The following is a 17,367-nucleotide window of genomic DNA, read 5'->3' as shown; positions in this document are numbered from 1 at the left end:
TAGATAGCGTCAGAAGAGGGTTAAATTGTAGGTCACTGAGCTAATGTCAGAGAATTGCTTGATTATGAAGGAAATCCCCCCTCCACCCCACATACATGCAGTGTAATTGCTACCAAACATTTAGGGTGCTTAGGGCAATGCATGGCACAGGAAAGTTTCTCTACAAACAGGAAAAGGAGAGAAAAACAGTATTGTATAGAAATGAAAAAAAAAAGTGGTATGCAACTTAATAAAAATAGCGTCCTAAAATAAAGTGTGACAAGAAAGTCCTCCCCAGCAAACAAACATGGATGATGGAAAAAAAGTAAGATATGTGATCCAGGAAATGGAATTCCAGCCCCAGGAGAAGAGTAGGACAGATTTCTTGCTGCCATCTCCATAAGAGACCTGAGAAGCAAGAGAACAGAGGGCTTCAGGGAGAAGTTACCAATATTTAAAAATATTTAAAATTAAATTCCACTTATGAGTGAAATCATGTGGTATTAACAGATGAACATAGGGGAAGGGAAGGAAAAATAAAATAAGACAAAAACAGAGAGGGAGGCAAATTATGAGACTCTTAACTCTAGGAAAGAAAGGGTTGCTGAGGGTTGCTGCAGGACAGGTGGGTGGGGGATGAGGTAACTGAGTGATGGGCATTAAGGAGGGCACATGATGGAATGATGTATGCAACTGATGAATTACTAAATTTTACTTCTGAAACTAATAATACAGTGTATATTAATTAAATTGAATTTAAACAAAAAATAATTTAAAAAAAAACATTTAATAGAAGAGTGGTGTGATTAAGAGGGTGGACAGATTCGAGGCAATAATAAACTTAGTGGCTTCAGTGATTAGCCCAAACTGTAATAACACTCACTATTGGCCATAGATGTTTCCATGTTTCCTGTTTCATACTTTCTCTCTTAGCAAATTGCTGATATTACCCCAGGCTCACTCTAAGCTCATGATCTTACTTTCATTTCAGAAGAAGGTCGATGTGATTACACAGGAATTCTCAACTTCCTATCACTAAGTTTGCACTTACCTTCTGTTAAAAGATAAACTGAGGTAAATTAAAAATTTTAAGAGTTCATTTGAACAAAAACCAGCTCAAATCAGGCAATATCCAATCTTGCAAATAACAAGGAGCTCTGAGGAGCTTACAAAAGAAAGACTTCTATAAGCAGAAGGGAGCTGGAACAAGGAAGTTACACTAGGCAAAAAAGTGGGTTGGTGGGGCAGCCCAGGTAGCTCAGCAGTTTAGCACCGCCTTCAGCCCAGGGCCTGATCCTGGAGACCTGGGATCGAGTCCCACATCAGACTCCCTCCATGGAGCCTGCTTCTCCCTCTACCTGTGTCTCTGCCCCCCTCTCTCTCTCTTTCTCTCTGTCTCTCATGAATAAATAAATAAATAAAATCTTTTTAAAAAGTGGGTTGGTTATTGAAAGATTAATTTTCTTAAAATAAAACAAGATGAAAATAGAAAGGGGGACAAACCGTAAGATAATATTAACTCTAGGAAACAAAATAGTTGCTGGAGGGGAGGCGGATGCAGGGATAGGGTAACTGGGTGATGGGCATTAAGGAAGGCACTTGATGGAATGAGCACTGGGTGTTGAATGCAACTGATGAATCACTGAATTCTAGCTCTGAGACTAATACAGTATATGTAAACTAAATTTAATTTAAATAATTTAGAAAAACAAAAACAATAAAAGAAAGACTACTTTCCTTTAGGGCAAGACAAAAGTCCGTTAGACAGATTACTTCACTAGTGTTGATCAGAGGATTCCTGACTGACTGGTTTAAGATTCTCTTCCCGGAATAACAAATCTATAACTAAGTCTGTCTTTGGTGATGTGGAGCTTAACATAAGTGACTCAATGTTGGGCACGCTGTCTTGCTTTTAACATTTCTTTCTCCTGTGTATAGCAATGGCATCCTTCTTTTCCAAATTTCTTGGACACACAATTGAGACCATTTATCGTCTGGCTTTGATGGATTAATTTCTCACTATTTCCAACTTATTTTTTTAAGATTTTATTTATTTGACAGAGAGAGAGAGAGAGAGAGAGAGAAAACAGCACGCAGTGGGAGAGGGAAAGGGAGAGGGTGGAGCAGGCCCCCAACTGAGCAAGGAGCCCAATGTGGGGCTTGATCCCAGGACTCTGGGATCATGACCTGAGCTGGAGGTAGACTCTTAACCTACTGAGCCACCCAAGTGCCCCTCCAGCTTATTTTTTAAGCCTTCTAAACCCTTCCTTGTTATGTCTCCCATTCTCCTCTCCAGTGTTGCTTTTCAAGCCCTCATCTCTGTGTAGGGCTTGTTATATCCTCCAGAAACTATCCTTCTTTTATTCTTTCCCTGTCCTCTCCCTTCTGCCTGAGACTCACTGTATTTGTTTTATATTGCTTCTGTAAGAAATTGTCACAAATGTGGCAGCCTAAAACAATAAAAATTTATCTTGTAGTTTCTGTAGGTCAGAAATCCAGAAACCTTACATGTTGAGGGTCTTTCAAGGTGATCATAATGATGGTGGGGCTGAGTTCCATACTGAAAGCTTTGGGGATAAGCTGCTTTGAAACTCATTTAAGTTATTGCTTGAATTCATTTCCTTGTAAAAGTAGGACTGAAGTTTCAAGTTCCTTGCTGGCTATTACCTAGGGACTGGCATTTGCTCCTTTAGGCTGCCCACACTACTCTCATGCTATTCATTCACCAGCCCCCTCAGGTCACTGTGGACCAAACACTTCTCCATTTTGAATCTGACTTCTGCCACATTTTTCTGATTCCAGTCGGAGAAAGTTCCCTACTTTTAAACACTCATGTAAACCAATTGGGTCTACATGAATCATCCAAAAGAAAAAAACCCTTAAGGTCTATAATCTTAATTATAACTTCAAAGTCTCTTTTGCCATGAAATGTACATATTCATAGGTACCAAACTTGGACATCTTTGTGGGGGGCATTCTGCATACCACAGTCACTTCACATAACTTTGTTATGTTAACAGTAACTCACATAATTTGAGAGTCAAGAGATGCACCTGGAAATCTTTTCTCACTGTCTTAGACTATTGCAAATTTCCCTCCTTTGTTCTGTCCTAAAATCTACCTTGGACCTTTATCATCAGTCACTGAAGTATTTATAAGTATTTCCTTAGGAGTCTCCCCAACTGGACTATGAATTGTTACGTTTATTTATCTACACATTCCCTAAGATTAAAATCATGTCTACTGTTGAACAAATGACTCGATGTATAGTTACTTTTATCCACATACACCTTATTCCACAGATCTCTAGGGTAAGAATTGTGACCTTGTTGTAAATGAAAAGAGTATTTTTTTTCACATGGAAAATTATAAAGAGGAAGACTCATGACAAAGGGTCAGTAGACATAAGATACTGATAAATCCACGTATATTGATCAGGGCTTGGGTGATTGCCTGACCTTCCTCCATGACCATCAGTGTAACTGCGAGAAGGGATAGGAGGGTATTAGGTGATGCACTGCATCTTTTGGTCTGACTTATCTATGAGTGGAAGTTTTGAAAAGTTACTGCATTTTCAGCCTGGTTTGTCCCACACAAACATTAGGTATCTAAGGGGTTCTTTCTAAACCCAACTTCTTTTAATGTCTTCCCAGTAAAACCAATGTACATGTTCCATATTCCCAGCAGTCCGTGAGTACCTGAGCTGATATAAGCTCAAGGGACTTCCCAGATGCAACCTTATATTCTCAGGCCAGGGAGTTGGCAGAGGTAATGGGGTAGGGGTTTGGAGCAAGGCATGCAGAGCACCCACTACGGTTCTTCCTTTCTCTGCACCTTCCTTTTGTGGCGCTCTCTCAGGTAGGTAAGCTGGAGTGTCAGACACTCTGGTCTCAAGCTTTAAGGCACATTTACTACCTGTTGCTCTTATTCTCTCAAATCCTGCCATGCTTTCTGCTTCAGACTTGACTTTCTCAGCAGGGCGCCCCCATCAGGCTGTACTTGGGTATAGACACCTTGATGTGAACAAACACCCCCTCACTTTTTTCAGAATACTAGGTCTCAGGGGCATATATAAAAAGACATTGGCTGCTTTGGAAGTCACTTGGCAGGACCTTACTCGGTGGTAAAAGACCCTAAAATCAAGGACATCTGCATATTGTATGCAGAGACAAAAATGTGTAGGAAGAGTTTTCAAGTAGAGAAGACAAAGCAGTCCTAAGAATACGCAATAAAGGGGAAAACGCATCCTGCAAAGAAAGGTTAGAGGAGTCCTAAGTCAGATGGAGGTTTGACAAAGGCAGATGAGTGGCTGGATGTGAAGGCAGAGATCAGTCTCTAGAACTCAGGGTTTCAAAATCCTGAAAGTTTTCACAACTACCCACTTTTGGATCTTTACAACCCCATTAGCTCAGTTTGTTAGCATCTCCAGTTTACAAACAAAGAGACCAAAAACCCAGAAGGGATCAGTGACTCGGTGAGTACATCTTCTGTGTGAGACCTTGCGCTAACCACAGAAGGGACTCAACAACAAATGAAAATCAGGGCTGGGTTCTTGGAGCTGAGGAGTCAGGTGGATTCACAAAACTATAATGCAGGCCAGGCAGAGAAGTGGGCACAAGAAGAGATGCAAACCTATAGCTGTGGCAGGGAGCCATGTTACCTCTGCTGGTCATGACCAGCAAGTATTCACAGCAGAGGGCGTTGCTAGTCCTGGGTCCTGGAAGATGGATTGAATGGGGATGTTCTCATACTCAGGGAAGCCTTTGGGAGCTGAGGGGCTACAGTTCTTATTTGGATGACAGCAAAGAGATCAATCTGGCTATCTTGAGGTATAAGGAAGGCAATTTTGATTATTGAGACCAGATCTACTGATTTAGTACTGACTACAAAGGCCTTTAATTCTAGACTAGTGAGCCTGGATTAAATCCTTTGGTAATGAGGGAGCATTCAAGGTTTCCAACTGGAATAGTGCCATTTTCAGATCTGTCTTTTAAAAATATTAGTTTAGTTCTGCTACTCATTAAAATAGTCCTACTGCAGAATGAAACAGAGGGAGGCATAAGGTTTATTAGGAGGCTGTCATTTTGGTACAAGAATGTGATTCCTTGGGTCTGGAGGGGGGACTGTGGGTGGAAAGGAATGGGGAAAGGTCCTGACAGAGGCATTTTAGGGGTCAGTATCTTCCTTGGGTTTTACCTGGTTTAATGCAATAGATACAGGAAAGAAAATCAAAATGATATTTGGATTTTGAGTTTCAGTCTCAGGCATAATGGTGGTATTATTCAAAGAGATGGAGAACACAGACAAGAAGCAACTTCATGGTATAAATGAATGATTATTAATCCAGGGGCTTTCAGAAGTGAGGTTGTCATTTGGTTCTGAAAGACATTATTAAGAACTAACATTTAGTAAATTAAATGATTCAGGGAGAAAACTGATTATATAAGTTAACTGGATAGAAGAATGCAAAGATGAGTGGGTATCTAGTGCTTCTTGTTGAATGCCTGGAAGGTTATCTTTGTGGATGGATATCTTTCTACCCATTTATCTTCTGTCAGGATGAATGGATAAAAGAACCAACAAATTATAGGAGTAGGAAGCTGGAGAGTCATGATAAGGTAGTAAATGTTCAGTACCATGAGAGAGTGGAAAGAGGAGAGTTTATGGTCTGATGAATAAGTGAAATGCTCAGAAAGAGGACAGAATACTCAAGAAGGTAGTGATCAGGGCAGTTTTGTCTTAAGTCTTGAACAAAACGATGCCCAGAGACTGATGAAAAGAGTTCATAGCTTTGAATGTGCGAAGGAGCATCGTGGCAATGGGCACAGGTGTAAAGGAAGCAAAGTGACCTGTTTAGCCAGCTGGATAAACAGAAAACTCAGACAACTGCAGAGATCTTAGTGACAATGAAGGACAAGGATAAGTGGTTTGGTGAGCAAGACTGGTTAATGCTATAAACTAAGGGGTTGGATGATACATGAGAGTCTTAAAATATTAGGTCTAGGCCATAAATTAAACTGTATGTTTGTCTTTTTTACAGGCTAGTGGTCCTAGAACCTAAGCAGTAGTGCCAACATGGGAGGTAAGCCCCACAACAGCTCAGACTTGCCTCCTTTCACCCTGTCAGGGTTCCCAGGGCTGGAGACATCCCAACATTGGATGTTTCTGCTCTTTGGTATCCTCTACATTGTCTCCATTGTGGGCAATGCCCTTATCCTTTTCATCATCAAGGAGGTACAGAGTTTGCATAAGCCTATGTACTACTTCCTATCCCTGCTGTCAGTTAATGACCTAGGTGTGTCCTTTTCCACACTGCCCACCGTGTTGGCCACATTTTGCTTAAGAGAGATCGGCTTTGATTCTTGCATGGCTCAAATGTTTTTTATCCACCTCTTCTCCTTTATGGAGTCTGGAGTTCTCCTGGTTATGAGTTTTGACCGCTATGTGGCCATCTGTAACCCCTTGCGCTATGCCACAGTGCTCACTGATGCACCTGTGTGGTGCGCCTGGGCATAGCTGTTGTCATCCATGGTTTCTGTATGGTTTTCCCACTGCCCTTCCTTCTGAAGAGGTTGTCCTTCTGCAAGGCCAATGTACTCTCTCATCCTTACTGCCTGCATCCAGATCTGATCCGCTTGCCCTGTGGTGACATTACCATCAATAATATTTTTGGTCAATTCATTGTCATCTCTATCTTTGGTCTGGATTCTGCTCTCATTCTCCTCTCCTACATGCTCATCCTGCGCTCTGTACTTGCTATTGCCTCCCGGGAGGAAAGACTTAAGACCCTCAATACGTGTGTGTCACACATGTGTGCTGTGCTTATGTTCTTTGTGCCTATGGTCGGTGTGTCCATGGCCGCTCGCTATGGGAGGCATGCCCCACAGTATGTACATACACTCATGTCCCTCATCTACCTTTTTGTACCTCCTATGCTCAACCCAGTCATCTATTCCATCAAAACCAAAGAGATCCGTCAAAGGCTTTGCAAAATACTACTGGGAACAAGGTTTTAAGTAGGAGACATGTTAAAATTCCAAGATTCAGCGGATATCTATTGTTAGTCCACAAATTTGAGTTTTTAAAAACTGCTTTGACAAAGCTTTTAAAATATCTTTTTAGTCAGTAACCAAAATTAGGATTTCTGCCTAACAACAGTTAAGACTCAAGCCAACAAGTTTTGCCAGAGTAAACTGGGTCATAATTTAGCAAAAACAAACAAATAGAACAGAATTTGCTCATTTTCCCTCTTTCTTAATCCAACAATACACATCCTATAACAAATCTTTCATTTCAGCCCGATGTTTCTCTTACCTTTGCTGAAAGTGAATCAGCACAAAGGAAATTGCTTATTACCATGGAAACTCTGTTTTAATGGGTAAAGGAATTTGTTTCCTCAAGATTATGTCAAAGGTAGTTCTAATTTTAATTTTTTGAGGAATCTCTATACTGTTTTCCATAGTGGATGCACTGTTTTACATTCTCATCAATAGTGTGCAAGGGTCCAAAATCTCTACATCCTTGTCAACATTTGTGGTTATATATATATATCAATCTGTGTTTCCCTTAATGATGAGTGATGTTGAGCCATTGTATGTCCTGTTGACCATGTATAATGTCTTCTTTGGAAAAATGCTTATGCTATTTCTTAGCACGTCTTAAAATCAGTTTATTATTTTTTATGCTGTTAAATTGTAGAAGTTCATTGTATATTTTGAAGATTAACCCCTTAACAGATATATGGTCTACAAATATTTTCATGGTTGCTTTTATGCTTTCCTTTGCTTTGCAGAAGCTTTTTAGTTTGGTGTAGTCCCCAGTGGTTTTCTTTTGTTTTTGTTATCTTGCTTTTGCTGTCATAACCATATTATCCAGCAATCTCACTTCTGGGTATTTATCCAAAAGAATTGGAATCAGGACCTCAAAGAGATATTAGCACACCTGTGTTGCAGCATTACTTATAGCCAAGATATGGGAACAACCTAAATGTCCATCAACCAACAAATGAATAAAGAAAATGTGGCCTATACATAGAATGGAACACTGTTCAGCCTTAAGAAGGAAGCTCTGCAATATGGGACACTGTGGATTGAAGACATTAAGGACATTACACTAAGTGATATAAGCCAGTCACAGAAAGACAAGTATTACATGATTCCACTTACATGAACTACAGAAAATAGTCAAATTCATAGAATCAAAGAGTGGAATGGTGGTTGCCAGAGGCTAGGGGAGGGGGAAATAATCAGTTATTATGAAGGACAAAAGTTGTAGTTAAGCAAGATAAATGAACTATAGAGATCTGTTGTGCAACATTGTACCCATAGTTGACAATAATGTAGTGTGCACTTAAAAATTTGTCAAGAGGGTAGGTCTTCATATTGTGTGTAAATAAATTTTTTAAAAAAGATTATGCAAAAAAATTAGTTAAAATGATTATATATACATTAGCTATCACTATGCATGTCAGCATTTATTTCATACAGTACACACTACCTACCAGCTTTTAAAATGAAATAAATACAATTGCAATATAAATTGTACTAAGTGATTTAGGTTTCAATAAGAAAAGTCGGCAAGTGTATATTATAATATACATCATATATGTTCACATATAAGTAAGTTTACATATTTATATGAACAATAGAAAAACATATATTAATAAAGGAACAATGAAAGTGAAACAGTATATATAGCAAAACATGTGAAATCTACGTAATGATATATTCTGCTCAAATTCATAGTCTTGAAAAATCTTAGTGGTATTTTTTATGACAAAAAAAAAGAGAGGAAGTTAAATCAAGCATTCAATTTAAGACATTTTAAAAAATATATATATAAAAATAAAACAAAGTTTTTTCTGTATATTTTCTTAATGTGTTATATTGTATACTTTCTGTTTGAAGTTTTTAAAATGTTGCTATATATATATGTATATATATACACACTTTTTTTCCCTTGTCATCATTTACCATTTTTGGAGGAATCTTTAAGCAATGGAGTGAAGCTTGAAATAGAAATGACTATTTTACCTTACCCTATTATCTGTAACTCAATACTAAATCCTGACAACTCTAGATTTTGATTTTTCCAATCTTTGTTTCTACCTCACCATTGTTACTACCTTATTTTGAGCCTTCATTGTCATCCCTCACTTCACTTGGCATTATCTTCCAAACTGATCTCATTGTTTACTGATCTTTTCTCTCATTTTCTCATACTGCAGCCAGAAAGATATTCCTAGAGACTATCTGATTGTTAAATTCCTTTCAATGGCTCTTAATATCTATGGATAAAGTCCAGAAGTCTTAACATGTCTCTTAATAATATCACCACTGGATACCTGGGTGGCTCAGCGGTTTGGCACCTGCCTTCGGCCCAGGGCATGATCCTGGAGTCCCAGGATCGAGTCCCGCATTGGGCTCCCTGCATGGAGCCTGCTTCTCCCTCTGCCTCTCCCTCTGCCTGTGTCTCTGCCTCTTGCTCTCTCTGTGTCTCTCATGAATAAATAAATAAAATATTTAAAAAATAATAATAAAACACAGGCAACACCTTTTTTGAACTTGGCCACAGTAACTTCTTGCAAGATACATCCATGAAGGCAAAAGAAACAAAAGCAAAAATGAACTATTGGGACTTCATCAAGATAAGGGAAGGGAGAAGAAATGTGTGGGAAATATCAGAAAGGGAGACAGAACGTAAAGACTGCTAACTCTGGGAAACGAACTAGGGGTGGTAGAAGGGGAGGAGGGCGGGGGGTGGGAGTGAATGGGTGACGGGCACTGGGTATTATTCTGTATGTTAGTAAATTGAACACCAATAAAAAAAAAAAAAGATAAGAAGCTTTTGCACAGCAAAGGATACAGTCAACAAAACTCAAAGACAACCTACAGAATGGGAGAAGATATTTGCAAATGACGTATCAGATAAAGGACTAGTATCTAAGATCTCTAAAGGTTGTCTTTTAGTTTTGCTTCAATGTGGATGGAACTGGAGGGTATTATGCTGAGTGAAATAAGTCAATCGGAGAAGGACAAACATATGTTCTCATTCATTTGGGGAATATAAATAATAGTGAAAGGGAATAGGAGGGAAGGGAGAAGAAATGTGTGGGAAATATCAGAAAGGGAGACAGAACATGAAGACTCCTAACTCTGAGAAACGAACTAGGAGTGGTGGAAGGGGAGGAGGGCAGAGGTTGGGGGTGAATGGGTGACAGGCACTGAGGGGGGCACTTGACGGGATGAGCACTGGGTGTTATTCTGTATGTTGGCAAATTGAACACCAATAAAAAATAAATTTATTATTTAAAAAAAAGAGACAACAGAGAAAAAAAGAAACTTTACTTAGAATATCTTGTCCATTTTTATATGCCTGAAACTGCATACCATTCTAATTATTCATCAGAAATATGTATTAGACAGATATCATGGGCCAGATAGTGGCTCAGCTTTTGAGTCATTTGCACTGTGTAGCATTTTAAGGAATTCCTTTACCACCTGCCCTCTGTCTACTTGGTCCCTTCACCTCCAATAGCAGTAAAACAGATGTTCTATTATTTTTGTGCTTATTGTTATTATTTTAATTACAGATTTGTGTCAAATTACACCAAAGCAGCTAGATATCATTCTGTACTACTTCGCATATAGCTTCCTATTTGAACCATTAGCTTCTTAAAAGAATGAATTGTTTAATATTGGAAATGATGTGAATTTTGCACAAGGCAGATCATGGCCTTAGAAAAATCCCAACTTCTCTGAGCCTCAACTTATCCCTCTGTAAATTGCTACCAAAATAGCCAGATTACATTTTTACAAAGTTTAGGGATAGTGTTTGCAAGATGGTTGGCACATTGATTGGCATATAGTAAGTACTCAATAAGGAAAAATCTTATATTTATATTACATTTATAACCAGATTACTCTCAGAGCTTAACCTTGTACAAATTACACAGATTTCAATAAATATTTATTGATTGAACAAATGAATGAATGCAACCATATTATTATTTGTAAGCGAAGTCATTTGTAGATTAAGAAACACAAAAATCTAAAAAGAAAAATTACTAAAAATTGAGAACATTTTCCAAATATAACACAATAATACAAAATTGGCAATTTCAAAAAAAGCAAATATTTTAATTCAACTCTCAAGCTTAAAAATAATTTCTCTCTGTAATATTTTAATGATCTATGTTAGGGAACAAAACTGTATTATTTATCAGTTTAAAATAGACTTGAGGGGTGTGGGTGATGGAGTTGCTAAGGGACTGACTCTTGATTTCCACTGAGTCATGATCTCAGGGTAGTGAGATGGAACCGGTGTTTGGGCTGGTGCTGGGGTTGGAGCCTCCTTCAGATTCTCTCTGTCTCTCTCTGCTGCTCCCCTGCCCCCAATAAAATATATAAAATAAAATAAAATAATAAAAATAAACTTGGATAAATGGACACAAAAGCATGTGTCTAGGTGGAAAGGTTAAACAAATACTGAAGGTATCTTTTTTTCCCAATTCAATTTACTTAATTTTGAGTATTCTGGGGAATACAACAACATGGATTTAAAGCTAATTTAGAATTTTTACATAATGGAGATCATTTTCTGTAAAGTTTTTTAAAGTAGGAAAAGAGGGTAGGGGCGTCTGGGTGGCTCACTCCCTTATGTGTCTGCCTTGGGTTCAGCTCATGATCCTGAAATCCCAGGATTAAGCCCTGCCTGCAAGTCCCTGCTCAGGCAGGTAGCCTGCTTCTCCTTCCCTCTCTCCTCTCCCCCTGCTTGTGCATGCTCTCTCACTCTGTCTCAATTAAATAAATCTTTTTTTTTAAAAAAAAAAGTGGGAAATGGGACAGGAATATAGTAGACCTCTCAAATGTTAAAACATGAAGGAAAACAACATTAGAAAGATATACTACCTGAATCAGAAGCTATGGCTGCCACAACAGATTTCTAGCAGAGGACAGATTGGGAGAATGTATAAGCCACTGTAAAGTTGTATTTCAAATAAAACATCTTATCAAATAGAATTTATAGCATGCTGAGACTTTTTTCTTAGTAAAAATGCTGACATAATATTGCTGTTAAACATTCATACATTTGCATAGAAAAAGTAGTTGGAAGGAACTACAAATTATAGTAGTAGTTGTCTCTGGCTAGTGAGAATCGGGAAGTCTTATTTTTCTAATTATCTGTATCTTCTATAATATTCTATAAAACATATATTTTCTAGTAAAATGAGGGAGAGTGGAGAGAAAGAGATGCAGGTGGGTGGAAATAACCTGAAGAGTCCCACGGATCTGAAACTCCTAGAGAGGTGCTGAGCCTCCCAGGGGCGGGGTCTGAGCCTGCTGCCCCTGCTGGCTCCCCACAGGGGTGCTTTCCAAATACTCTGCTTTATTCATCTCAAGGGATAAGCATTTTCTTTTCCTAGGGTAGCCATTCCCTTCCAGATGTAGCTACTGGCAGTGGAGGGCCCACATCACTACCTGCGGAGGCCTCACATGGGGCCTAGGGACTCATCCCACCTAGTGCCTATCTGGAGCACAGGGAGCTTCCACTCTCCATATCCCATCTCCCCCGAAGCCATGGCCAAAGGATCGGATGAGATCATTAATTTAAAATGAATGACAGAATATTTGGGTATAAAATTTACCAACACTTCCTCTCTTGTGCTTTGTGTTTATTTCAAGAAATAGATATTTATTCTCATTTTCTAGATCTCCATTGGAGCCATGTGTGGTTTTTATATATACAAATGCCTAAGCATTTAAATAAATGTATACATTTTAATATATAATATTAATGTAATGTTTATTGATTATTTAAAATATATGTAATGCTATAATTTTTAAGATTGATAGTGTTTAGTGTTTTCTTCACTGCTGTAATTTTTTTAAATGATTCTATTTATTTATTCATGAGAGACACACAGAGAGGCAGAGACATAGGCAGAGGGAAAAGCAGGCTCCCTGAAGGGAGCCAAATGCAGGACTCAATCCAGGACCCTGGGATCACCACCTGAGCAAAAGGCAGATGCTCAACTACTGAACCACCCAGGTGCCCCTTCACTGCTGTAATTTTGTATTAAGTTTAGTCTACTGAAAAATCCAGTACTGATTTTAGGCATAATAAAATGCATTCATTAGATTTTCTGTGATCATTAAATGAGTCACTCTATATCAAATAACCTATCATGGTCCCAGACACTTGGTGAAAGCTTATAACATACCAGTTACTTTTCTGTCCCTCTCCTAACTTGGTAATGAGAGACAGCATGGGCAGTGGGGATAGACTTTGGGCCTAGATCAGGAAAATTCAGTTCAAGTTCTGACTTTGTAACAATTTCTCTGTGCATGACAGCAAGACTCTTCTCCCTTAGAACCTCAATTTTTTCATTGCAGAAGTTTGACTGTGACACAAATGGAGAGCCAAAGACTCTCCTAGCTTAAGACCTTTGATTAGTATCTTAGGAATCAACCTGTCCTCACAGCCCTCAGAGCCTCCAAAGCCCACTAGTTATCCCATCTTTATTCAAATTCTTTCCTGGCAGAAGAAAAACTGACAAGTCATTACAATAGTTCTTGTCTCATAAGCACTTAGCATGTGATATTAAGTGTCATAGTCTACTAGAACTGCAGGAATTTTTACTGTAGTTTTACAAATGAGGAGTTAGGCAATTGAACCAATTAAATAATTTTTTTTTTAAAGAACACTCAATTAAACAGGGAAGAAGTTAGTTTTGAATCTTGATTGGGATGTTGGGTGACAAACTGCATGAAGGGGTTCCCCATGCAGGATTTTTCTGTGCTAAAACCAGTATAGTTCCAGGCAAACCAAGATGGTTACTCTATTTGCTGATTATGGATCATTAGGTTTTTAGTGATTATGTTATTTTGCTTCTTTAAATCTATCTGGGTTGTGGAATAGTTAGTAAAAGGAACTGTAATTTGGAAATAAGTAAGAGTCAGGGGATTTGGGATAGAATCCAGCTGTTTGTTGGCTTACTAAATGGGATCCTTCTGAGCTTCAGTTCCTCTTCTCTAAAATAAAGAGCAACACAGTTCTAACTCTTAATTTCTTTGAAACCTCTAAGGGGAAGAGATTCTAGGACACAGAGAAGCCATCGCCTCAAGATTTTTTTGCATTGTCTGTTACCCCAGCCACCTCTGAGCTCCAGGACTAATTGGACCCTGGGGATTCTTAAGAATCAGCTTTATAGAGATCAGGGTGGGGAGACTGTATGCAATGTGCATAGTCCTTGATGTTTCTTCCCTGGTAAATACTTCATCCATCTCTCTCCTCCTTTCCTGTAGAGCCGCCCTGGGGAAGGTAAGTTGGGACTTCATCTCTTACACAGAGGTTTGTAGGAACCTCATTATAAGCTTCAAAATCCTAAGACAATTAGGGTACAGATATTTGAAGAAGAGGCTGTCTACGATCCAAATTTAGAGATTTTTTTTGTCTGCATTCCTCTTCCCCAAACCCATACTCCGCATCTGCAGCCCTGATGTCTGAAATCCCACTATCCTGGCCTCCTTCTTACAGATTTACTCTATAGTTCCTAGCACATATAGACCTACCAGATAGTTTCTAAGGCTTTTTTTCAGTGCAAATGCTTCAGTGTAATTAACTCATACCCCAATATTTTCATTGTGTGGTGGATAAAGGCTGAGACAAAAGGGGGTAGCCTTTGGTTGGAAACCCAAAAGTAGGAAGAAAATGTGGAAAGCGGGGGATCCCTGGGTGGCTCAGCAGTTTCGCACGTGCCTTTGGCCCAGCGCGCGATCCTGGAGTCCCGGGATCGAGTCCCGCGTCGGGACTGGAGCCTGCTTCTCTCTCTCTCTCTCTCTCTCTCTCTCTCTCTCTCTCTCTCTCTCTCATAAATAAATAAAAATAAATTTTTAAAAAATGTGGAAAGAAGACCAGAGGATCTCATCCCTTAAGTAACCCTTTTCATCGTCATTCTCTTGGTTGCCATTTATTCAGTACATAATTTGTACCAGGGTCCAGAATAGGAATTTTAAGTGTTGTACTGTTTTTTTTTCTATCCTATAGATGTAAAAAATAAGGCATGTAGATAAACTAAATGTACAGCTGATACATGGCAAAGCTGAGACAAAAACTCAGTTATTAGCTATTAGGTGAGTTATTAACTTTCAAATTCATTTAAAAACTTTTTAAAGGATTTTATTTATTTATTTGAGAGAGGGGAGAGAGAGAGAGAGACAGAGAGAGAGAGAGAGATCATGAGCTGGGGGGAAGGCTAGAGGAAGAAGCAGACTCTCTGCTGAGCAGGGAGCTTGATGTGGGTCTCTATCCCAGGACTCTTAGATCATGACCTGAGCCAAAGGCAGGCAGACATTTAACCAAAGGAGCCACTCGGGCACCCCTAAAATTCATGTTACACCTAAAAATGTGTAGCTTATGATACCTTCTTCCTCAGATAGTTTATCTACTTAATCAATACTTACTGATTAAAACTAGAAAAACTTTGACTCCTAGCCCAGGGCTCTATGCCCAGTGACTTGGATAAGCATTGAGAATAAGATAAGAAGTAAGAACAGACAATTGTGTAAACTTACAATGTATTGGAGGAGAAATATACTAATCAAATATCCAAACAGATACACAATAATTCATCATGATTCTAAAGTGTGATGAGTCATGAAGAAAAATGGTATAAGATTATAAAACACTGACATACAACATGAGCATAAAAGTAATGAAAGATTCAAATAATTGGGAGATGACAACTTCCCAGGTGGTACTGATGCTACTTCACAGTGAGGATGATGAATTCTCATTTCAAAAGGTAAGGGAAGCCATTAGAAGATTTTCAGTGGGAGTATAACACCATTTCACTTATTTATATTATAAACAAATAATTTGGCTGCTTTATGGAGGATGAATTGGTAAGAGGCATGACATTCAGCTGGGTAATCACCAAGGAAGGCTCTGCAGACACCCTGGTTGATGATGCTGAGGGGTGGATGACAGTTGGAAGTGAGATGGAGAGAAGCCAGTGTTAAGTATATTTTGGAAAGATGGTAATAGATTAATTAGATCTCAGAATGGGAGAGCATGAGAGATGCCTCCTAGGTTGTTGTGGCTTGAGTGCATGGATAGATAGTGATGGGCTTCCATGAGATGGTAAATATTGGAGAGGATCAAGTATGGTGACTAACAAGAAGTTCAAATTCTTATATTATGTTTGAGATACAGAGGAGTTATTACAATTGATAGTCCAATAGGGAGTTGACTTCTGGTGTCCCATAGCTAAAAGAAATCTGAGCTAGAGATATAAATTTGGGAGCATTGATGTACAGAGAAGAGATAAAGAAGGACATTATGAGTAGAAAATAATTTTGAAAATATTAGTTATGAAAGAGAACAGAGAGATGAATGGTTACTAAAAGATTATGTGGGGAAAAAAGATTATGTGTGGACCAAAAAGAGGGTTGTTATTGTTTGTTTATTCCTTATGATAGTAGATCATGAAATTGTTCCTCAATAAAAAAGAAGTTGGTGTGAGGTGGGACATATCTGAAGCTTATTGGAGTGATCTAAACCTCTGATTCTCAAACTTGGCTGCCTATCATAATCACCTGGAAATTTTTTTTTAATCCTGATTCTTGAGTTCCACTGACAGATTCTGATTTAATTGATATGAATGAGGCCCAGACAAAGGAGTTTTGTAAACCTCTTCAAATGAATCTAATATACAGTTTGAGAATCCTTAATATAAACAGTGAAAAACAAAACATGTGAACATGCAGGAGAGGAAAATCTAAAGCAATCATATGTGCAGAAACATGAGATTCTGGACGCTTGGTGAATAAGTGGAAGGGCTCAAGCAACAAAGAGGTTGAGGATCTGGAGTGATGGTTGAATGCCGACAAAAGAGGATACAGCTCAGAGTCTAGATGGAGATGTCATCTTGCACAGGAATGAATGCATCAATAAGCAGAGAGGGAGGAAGGACATATCATACCTCACTTCTTGAAGAAGATGGTAGCTAAGAACTGGTAGGGAGAAAGGCAAAGTCACTTTCTGCTACTGGAGAAAGATTGGAATCTTTCTGTAAAGAACACAGGGACAAGAAGAACAACAGATAATTTCTCCTCCTTCCCCTAAAAAAGAGTCAAAGGATATCTGTGGGGAAGAGTTTGGAGCCCAAGACACATCTGTGGATATGGTCAGACTGCAGAAAGTCTGAGATGTAACCAACAATCCCTAACCTGCTCCTTCTTGACCCTTTCATGATCTAGCGATCATAGAATTTAAGTATCATTGCCTCTTCCATCCTGACTAAGGACAGTGACCACTCCTGATCTTCCACTGTCTGACCTCACTTTACTCTGGTTCTATTTCCCCAAAAGCTACTCAAGGACCCTC

The 17,367-nt window shown here is 38.8% G+C and overlaps 1 pseudogene; it reads left to right on the top strand.

Moving 5' to 3' along the window:
* Window positions 1-5,917: 5,917 nt before the first annotated feature.
* Window positions 5,918-8,750, top strand: LOC140615474 (olfactory receptor 51I2-like; annotated as a pseudogene).
* The last annotated feature ends 8,617 nt before the right edge of the window (window positions 8,751-17,367 follow it).

The sequence above is a fragment of the Canis lupus genome, chromosome 23, assembly GCF_048164855.1.
Source record: "Canis lupus baileyi chromosome 23, mCanLup2.hap1, whole genome shotgun sequence".
NCBI lineage: Eukaryota > Metazoa > Chordata > Mammalia > Carnivora > Canidae > Canis > Canis lupus.
This window is presented reverse-complemented; position numbering and strand designations above follow the sequence as displayed.